The 8,508-nt window shown below is 33.1% G+C and overlaps 1 pseudogene; it reads right to left on the bottom strand.

Annotated features, from left to right (window-relative positions):
• Positions 1–5,495: 5,495 nt before the first annotated feature.
• Positions 5,496–7,045, bottom strand: LOC111398067 (annotated as a pseudogene).
• Positions 7,046–8,508: the final 1,463 nt, after the last annotated feature.

The following is an 8,508-nucleotide window of genomic DNA, read 5'->3' as shown; positions in this document are numbered from 1 at the left end:
TGAATTAAATGGCAATATGGGGATTCACGATTCCAATACAAACATTATCATATTAAATAAATAGTTTATTTGCTTTGTTAATTTAGGATTATTATAGAAAACGTACAAATTATAACTCTTTGATTTTATATTACTTCGAATTTAATAAAAGTTACTGAACTAGATATTAGACCTTATTTCTCGTGAGAACGATACTCTTAACTCACAAATCTTATGACTTGTATAACGATCCCGTACGCTTGCGAGTTTTCGCATGAACAATGAACTGTCGAGAAATCTAGTTTTTTTCCTTCCCACATAGGTATTATACAAAAGCTTTTGACTCCAAATTCGAGCAAGACGAAACATTAAATCCACAAGTATGCTATCAAATGTCTATTGAGAGTTCCACCCGAATGCAGTGAGTACCACCCACAACAGATAGATTGCAAGTGAAAGCAAGGTTTTATCCACATCACACAAGCAACATAAACATTCAAACCAAAGATATGTCAAGTGTCAATCAAGATTTTCACCAAATGCATACAACGAGTACCACACATATAATTTCAAGTCACCCTTTAAGAATGTACTTTTGTGAGATCGAAATTAGAACTAAACTTAAATTTTTCATCTCAAAATTTTCAATTTCTTCGCATAATTGACGTTGAACATCCATAACAATTTATTCCTTTCTTTGGAAATGAAATAAGTTAATTCTACACAAACCACATGTTCAGAAACACAAATTGAGCAGATGAATACAACATATGGATTGCAAGTGAAATCAAGGTTATTCCACATCAGACAATTAACAAAAACCAATGTAACCACTGATATGTCAATCAAGATTTTCACCCAAACGCATAGACTAAGTACCACCACAACGGTAAACTTAGTGAAACAAGGATATTTTCGAAGCAGGAAAGTAACAAAAATACTAAAGCCACAGCGTCGGCAAAGTGTCAATCAAGATATCTTCGGGTATGCATAAGAGACACATTGTGAAATGCACGAGTACCACCACAACGCATGCGCTCATTTCTTGAATGTATTGCAGGAAACTAGCCATGTTAGTGCACATGTCGGAACATGATTTACAACAAATTGCCATATAGATGCAAAAGCTTAGTAATGTGATCGATTCTAGAACACTTTCAAATTTTAAATAATGAACATAATAGTGGATGACAAACATAAATTTGATTGAGAGCATATCTATTTAGCAGATTATGAACAACACTTTACTCATTCAAGTACTTTGCTTTGGTCATGTCATCCAGTTCTCCATGTTCAATTTATCTGAATCCTTCAAACGCAATTTATCCACCACATTGTTCACAGTGAAAAGGTCAAAAAATGACATCTAGTGCAATTTCCTCAATTTTGACTTCATACTATTCAATAAGTTTGACCAACAGTTATGAATCAAGGAAAGACATTCATGGTCCGAACTTGTAATTCCTACAGATTTTTCCATCTCTATATAAAGTAGTTTGGGGAGGATCAAACATCAAGAAGAAATCTGAATTTGAATAGACATAAATCACAACTAAACTATTTAACTTTTTTCGTTTTGCATGGAGAGAAGAGTATATATGACTATAAATGGTAGAAAAGTTACCATGACAGCAGTACAGAAGGATCAAACCATTTTCCTTAATAAGATTGATGATTAGGAAGCTACTAATTGAAGAACCACACATCTCAAAAAGCTATTTACTATAGCGTCATATTCATTTTCTGAAGATAATTTTAAGTACATGCATTGCAGTCAAATCACTCCAAAATCACATTTGTACAAACAGAATACAAACATGCAACTTTTATATTAGATGTGACCAGCTTAGAAACTAGACTAACATGTTGGAAATATATATTTTCCTTGCTCATGTCTGAATTTAAATAATGCCTGATCATCCACAAATTTGACATATTGAATCGCCAATGATTTCTCAAAATGTAGCCAAGTTTTGAAGAGCAAAGATGCCAACAAAAGAAACAAAACAGTAACAACTTCAATTGATTACATGTGCTCAGGAGAGGAATGGCACCTTGAATGATGACTAGAGTAGTATCACTACTAGGAGTAGGTTAACATCCTCGAACATCTAAACGTATTGTGTGAAAACAGCTGCTTAAACATGTGCAATTAAAGAAAGCAAATGTGAAGTGGTTTGAATGTGTACATGGATATGATAATCAATTCATTTTTATATTTACGAGCATGCATATACACGCACAGCACAATACGGAAGTTACATGAAGAGACACAGTGCCAAGAAATATCAATGTCAATCGAAAGATTATTGCACCAACAATTCCATAAGAGAGCGCCCAATTCTGTTCTCCCATCGTGACATGAATTTCCACCAACAAATGAGATAAATGATAGTTAAAACATCAACATCTATTTCTTATAATAAAATGGGAATTTTACAGCACAAAATGCTTAAATTATATGTTGTATTAAAGCTTGATGTTACAGCTGATATGTATATGGCACTTTAAAATACTTGAATATTAAAATAAAGATTAAAATAATGATATCAAGTGCAATTTATAAAAGGTTAGGAACCTCCGCTAATACAAAATGAAGGTCAAGGTAAAGTATGCAAAAAAAATAAAAAGGTTAGGGACTGCTGCTACAATTTTTCCTTCACCTTAATCCAATCCTCCCTAATAATATCCTTCCAAATTATATCTCTCTTAATCTTATCCTGCCTCATCCTATATGGTGTATCGTATACCAAATGTGCCCTACATGTTGATGAGGGCACCAACACGTGCAAACATACATCTATTAATATGTAGACATTTTGTTCGTTTGTTAACAAATTTTTATTAAATGTTACTTATATAATTCAATTAAATAATTTCGTTTCTCTTTAATACCTTAAACTTTTAAATGAAATAGTCTTATTGTTATCTATATGATAAACTGAAATTTTGGGTATAGCTCTTTGTAATAGTGGGTTTTTCGGTCTCTACATGTTAAAAAATAAATTAAACAAAAATTAAACAAAGGAATTTTTTTCTTCTCTCTAATCTCTTTAAAGCTAATGGAATGGTGAAGAAAGCATGGTTGTTCAAAACTAGGAGACAATGTCAATATCTCTTTCAATATTGCAGCTCCACGCACACAGTTTGCGCGCGTTATATTATTTATGGAATGGGTAAATCTCAATACAAGAAAATCTTAAACCAAGTTATTCTATCCAATGTCCCATGACCCACGTTGTTCTCCTTATCCTTAATGAATAATGTTACTTTGTTAGAAGAATCTGGTCAGATGTAGTCACAGAAGATGATGTGATGGAAGGTGATTGGGTGAAAAAGTTGACTATATCTAAAACAATCCATGAAATGTCATATGGCATTTGTCAACCATTATATCAAACTTTATGTTCATATACAATAAAACCTCTATAAAATAATAATGTTGTGATCGAGAAAAAATACTATTTTAGAGGGGTTCTTGATTTATCGATAAATGAATAATTTATTAATTTATCGATAAATAAATATTTATTAATTTATAGAGTATTATATTCAAGAGGTACTCAATAAGCCAAACAATGATGATCATAATCTAGGTAATAGTTGTGTTTTACTAACTGTTTCTTCAAAAAAAGGCATTTCAAGCCATCATAACCATAAAAATTTACTTTGTACAGAATTAAAAAAAAAATGCCAAATGCAATATGTGCGATGCAAAAATTAGGGATGAAGTTGAGTTTGATTTCGGTGTAAAGAAAAAAGTGAACTTTAGATGTATATTTTGAAAAAGAGGCGAACTGGAGAGGAAAAAAATGACAAATTAAAAATTTATTAATTTATATTTGTATGAACTTTTATAAATTTAAACAGTCATTATCGAGCATTCATTTATTGAGATTTTACCATAGCATGATCGATCCTTAATTTTGCCATTTCTCGTGAAACATTCACAAATGCAGGCATAGTATTTTTCATTGTCAGCGAAAGTTTGTATGAACCTGGACCGGGGAACAATCCATGCACATCACGACCTTAGACAACCCCACAAAAATAAAATGTAGAAATATCTTATTGTCAAATATCTCAAGGTGTGTGTGAATTAATAGAAAATAAAATAAAGAAATATCTTATTCTCTGTTCGGTTTAATAAAGAATCAGAAATAGAATTGGAAAACTTCGTCTACATCAAAATCAAATGTAATTTGAGAATTTAACAAAAGTAGATACATTTTTTTTGTTAACTAAATAGACATAAAAAATTATCGAAAGTGTAAAAATGGGGCTTCGAACATTCACTTCACATAAATGGAAGTTTTATTTAATATGTTTCAAGTTTGTATCAATGAACTTCGTATGTGTCAAGTCGAGATCAACGATTTCATCTCATTACTGTACTCAACTCTAGTCGAGACTGCTCGACTGCCTACTAAAATAACCAGTTGATCATACATTAAGGTTCTAAGTCAAAATATTTGGCTAGCGGGAACCTAACAAGGACGAGTAATAAATTGAACTGCCGTTGCATTTACAAGATAAATAAAATAGACACAATTTAGACAATGGACTGATTAGGGATTCTGATAAACTAGAAATAGTTTCAACCAAAACTCAAGCCTAATAAGTTCTACCTGAAGCCAAACGCAGTTGCATAAACAAATTCTTTGAAGACCAAAGAACTAGCGAAACAACAATGACAATAGTGGAGGTAAACAGCAGCTCCCTATTTTGTCTCGACAAATGTTATTCAAAAACATTTGAATAATGATCGATTTTTAAAAACAGTAAAGTAAAATTTGCAAAAATTAAAAGAACACGAGACAAACGATATGTTTTTGCCCAGTAATAAGGCCCGGATGTTTAGTCGTTAGACTTAGTCACCCGTTGAGCATCTACCACGAGACTGTGCTCTAAATCCACTAATATCAACCAAAAATTAATACAAATGTTCGAAGAAATCGAAGATTTCTTCGGTATCTCTATAGCCTCTCTATTTACAAGATCTGTAACCTACACACATTACAATCTCAAAGACTGCACTAAGCACTCACGAATTCACAAATAAAAGAGATTGTACTTCACAAAAAATGATTACAGAATTTTCAAGAACAAACCCTAGCACTCAGAAGACGAAGAAGAAAGACCAAGACCACCAAAAGTCTCGCACACAATGAGTCAAAGAAAAGGCGTGACCAAGTATACAAATGTCCAGCCCAAAGGTCAAGATCCAAGGGTCAAGATGTTGCCACGTTGACGGCAAAAATTCACCCTTAAGAGAGGCAGAAAGTGCCATAACAAAAAACACGATTTTACAAAATCTAATACTTTATCTAACAAAACCAAACTGGCCCAACTAGATAAGGCCCAACAGGCCAAGAATAATAGTGAGGCAGCCCAAAACTTTAACAACAAATATAGCATAGACATGGTGACAAGATCACCACAAATCAAGAAAGGATAACTGGAAAATAATTAAAATCATAAAGCGGTGTCAAAAGATGCTTCAAGAAAGACGCCAATTAATTTATATAAGGTTTTGTAGAGAGAAGAACTTAATGGATTAGTTTTTCCAGATTCTTGTAAGATGATCCTTTTGAAATTTTTAACAGAATCTTGAGCCAATTTCATCAACTCGAGGGCCCTTTTCTTCATCTCTTTTCCCTTGTCGCCAATCATCAATTCATTCACAAGAATTTCCACTTCATCCCTCTTTACATCACTATCAATTTCCATGCCGATCCCCCATTTGGTGCAGCTGAACCAACAGTTAGTCGGTTGCTCGGCAAAAAATGGCCAACAAATCACTGGAACTCCACTGCCAATGCTCTCAAGAGTTGAATTCCATCCACGATGAGTTAAGAATCCCCTTATGGAAGGGTGGCTAAGAACTTTCTCTTGAGGGCACCAATTTGCCAACATGCCTCTTTCTCTGGTTGCTTCAAGAAACTCCGTTGGAAGAATCGCGTCATCCCCAGTGAAAAGATCCGGCCTTATGATCCACAAGAAGGTTTGATTACTATTTACAAGGCCCCAAGCAAATTCAATGAGTTGTTTAGCTGTCATGACTGTTATGCTTCCAAAATTTACATAGATAACAGAGTTCGGCTCTTTGGAATCGAGCCATTCAAGACACTGCAGATCTTCTTTCCAAAGATTTGATCCAAGAATTTCTAGACATTTATCTTTGACATATTTTTGGAGAAAGTGCAAGGGCCCAACGGCATAAACTGGAGGCAGAATAGATAACAGTGTCTTTATGTATTCGTATTCTAGGTCTTCAAACGTATTCAAAATAATCGCTGAAGCTCTACGGGCCCTCTCAGTTTCTTGTATTAAAAATTTAACCATATATTCGTCTAGGCTCGTGGTTCTTATGAAGCTTGGCATATCTTTCAAACGTATGCCTTCCATGCCCGGAATTTCATCTGCTATAATTGTCTCCAAGTATCCGTTGGTCAAGTAACTTGCATTTGCAATCAAAGAAAGCAAATGAATGGTTAAAATTATCGAAGGATGATACAATATATAAATTTTAGCTACATTCGACTTCACCTTTAAGGGGTACATATCCCTCCTCGATGAGCTTGGCATACTGCGTGTAGGCCAAGAAGCCACATGCACTAATAGTCCAAAAGAGAACTTCAGGGACGCCTAATTCTTCCGCAGCTTCGAGAGTGAAGCTCATAACTCCATCAGATATAACGCATGAAACTGGTAGTACATTTAAGGAAACCGTATCGTTTAGTCTAGCAAGGAGGTCCTTAAATGGAGCTAAGCAAGTATTGGTTGTGGATTCACACAAGAAGGGGATATCTTGTGTAACATCAGCATCCGATATAGGAAGGCCGTCTGGAATTGTCTCAAACCTAGAGGATGCAAGACCTTTAAGTGAGTCGGGACCTCTACATTTAAGGAGACGTACATGGTTGAACTCAGTGTTTACAAAAGTTACGTGAAAACCTTTTTGATGAAGGAGTTTGGCTAGTTTGAACATGGGATTAATGTGTCCTTGTGCAGGAAATGGTATACAAACTACATGAGGCTTCTCTAACAAGCTAACAGAATCCATTTTCGGTAAAAACAATTGAAATTCTTATTACAGGAGAACAAGCTCAAGAATTGAAGATTTGCAATGTAATGCTTGAGAATTTATAGCAGCATTTCTCAATTTATTCAGAGGCCTCAGGTGGTGCCGTTATGGTGGTGTTAAATTATAATATTATGGTGGTGCACTGGGATTACAACTCTATTCTAGGTGACGTTAATGTGGCATTAAATTATATGTGAAATTAAATAAGTTTCATTCAATCTATCATCTAGCATTGCCTAAACTGAGGCTATAACACTAGTGGAGCTATATAGCATTATTTCGGTGAAAATGGGAAGTTGGGAACATCTATCTTTTGTGCCTTAAGCTGAATGACAACAAAATTTAGGCGTCAAACGTGACTCTTAATTAAAATATATTATAGGGAAATCTTCATAAATGTCACTAAATTTGAAAATCCACAAAAAATTTCATTTTCACTAAAGATTCTCAAAAATGTCACTTTTTGTGTGAAATGTCCAATTTACCCTTAATGACCCCTTTCTAGAAACATTTAATACTTGATTTGAATGACATTAATGTTATAATATGATTAGTTAATTTGTATATTAAAAACATTGAATATATGATTATTATGTTGGGGAATATGAATTTTGGTAAAAGAAAATTGATAAAAGAATTTGAAAAGTTAACATAAACACATATTTTCTTACTATAAACAAACTCTAACTTCTTATCCATCTTCTTCATTCCTTTATCAAGAAGATATTACTATTGGATTCATCATCCATTTTGAAAGGTTAGTATTAGAAATTATTTATATTTTTATCTTATATCTTACTATTTTATAAATGTTAAACACAGCATGATCATATTTATTTTAAATTTTTGGAACTCTTATTCATTGATTTGTTTATGTTTTGAAAGTTTTAAATCTTCCACAAAATGTTGTGGAGATTTCATATTTAATGAAGCATTAAGCTATTCATTTGGAAGATTTTGTCATGTAGTTGAGAATTGATTATTACCATTAATATTTTGAATAATTTCTTCTAATCAAACTCAATAAATATTTTCAAGGATTCCCACTTTAGTGATTTACTATGCAAATTTTTGGGAAGAAAATTTTGTCATTTGGTAATACAATATCGATGACCACATTTAATGTGATAAAGAATTTGTTCCAATCACTCGTATATATGCTTCTCGTCAGTTTCGACAGTTTAACAGTCAAATTCAATCTGTAGAAATTGTCGAGTTAGTATTTCAAGTGTCAAACTCAATATTTTGAAATTGTTGGGATAGCTATTTCAATTGTCGAATTCTATACTTGAAAACTGTCGTGATAGACATTTTAACTATTGGTTTGACCTTTTGCTATTGTATGGATTTAAATATTTGAGAACGTGCCATTTTCATGCTATTAAATGTTGACATATTAATTGTGCAGAATTCTTACTATTGTTGATAACAATGTAGATTGT

The sequence above is a fragment of the Olea europaea genome, chromosome 7, assembly GCF_002742605.1.
Source record: "Olea europaea var. sylvestris chromosome 7, O_europaea_v1, whole genome shotgun sequence".
Lineage (NCBI taxonomy): Eukaryota > Viridiplantae > Streptophyta > Magnoliopsida > Lamiales > Oleaceae > Olea > Olea europaea.
Note: the sequence above shows the minus strand (reverse complement) of the source record. Positions and strands in the feature narration are given on the sequence as shown.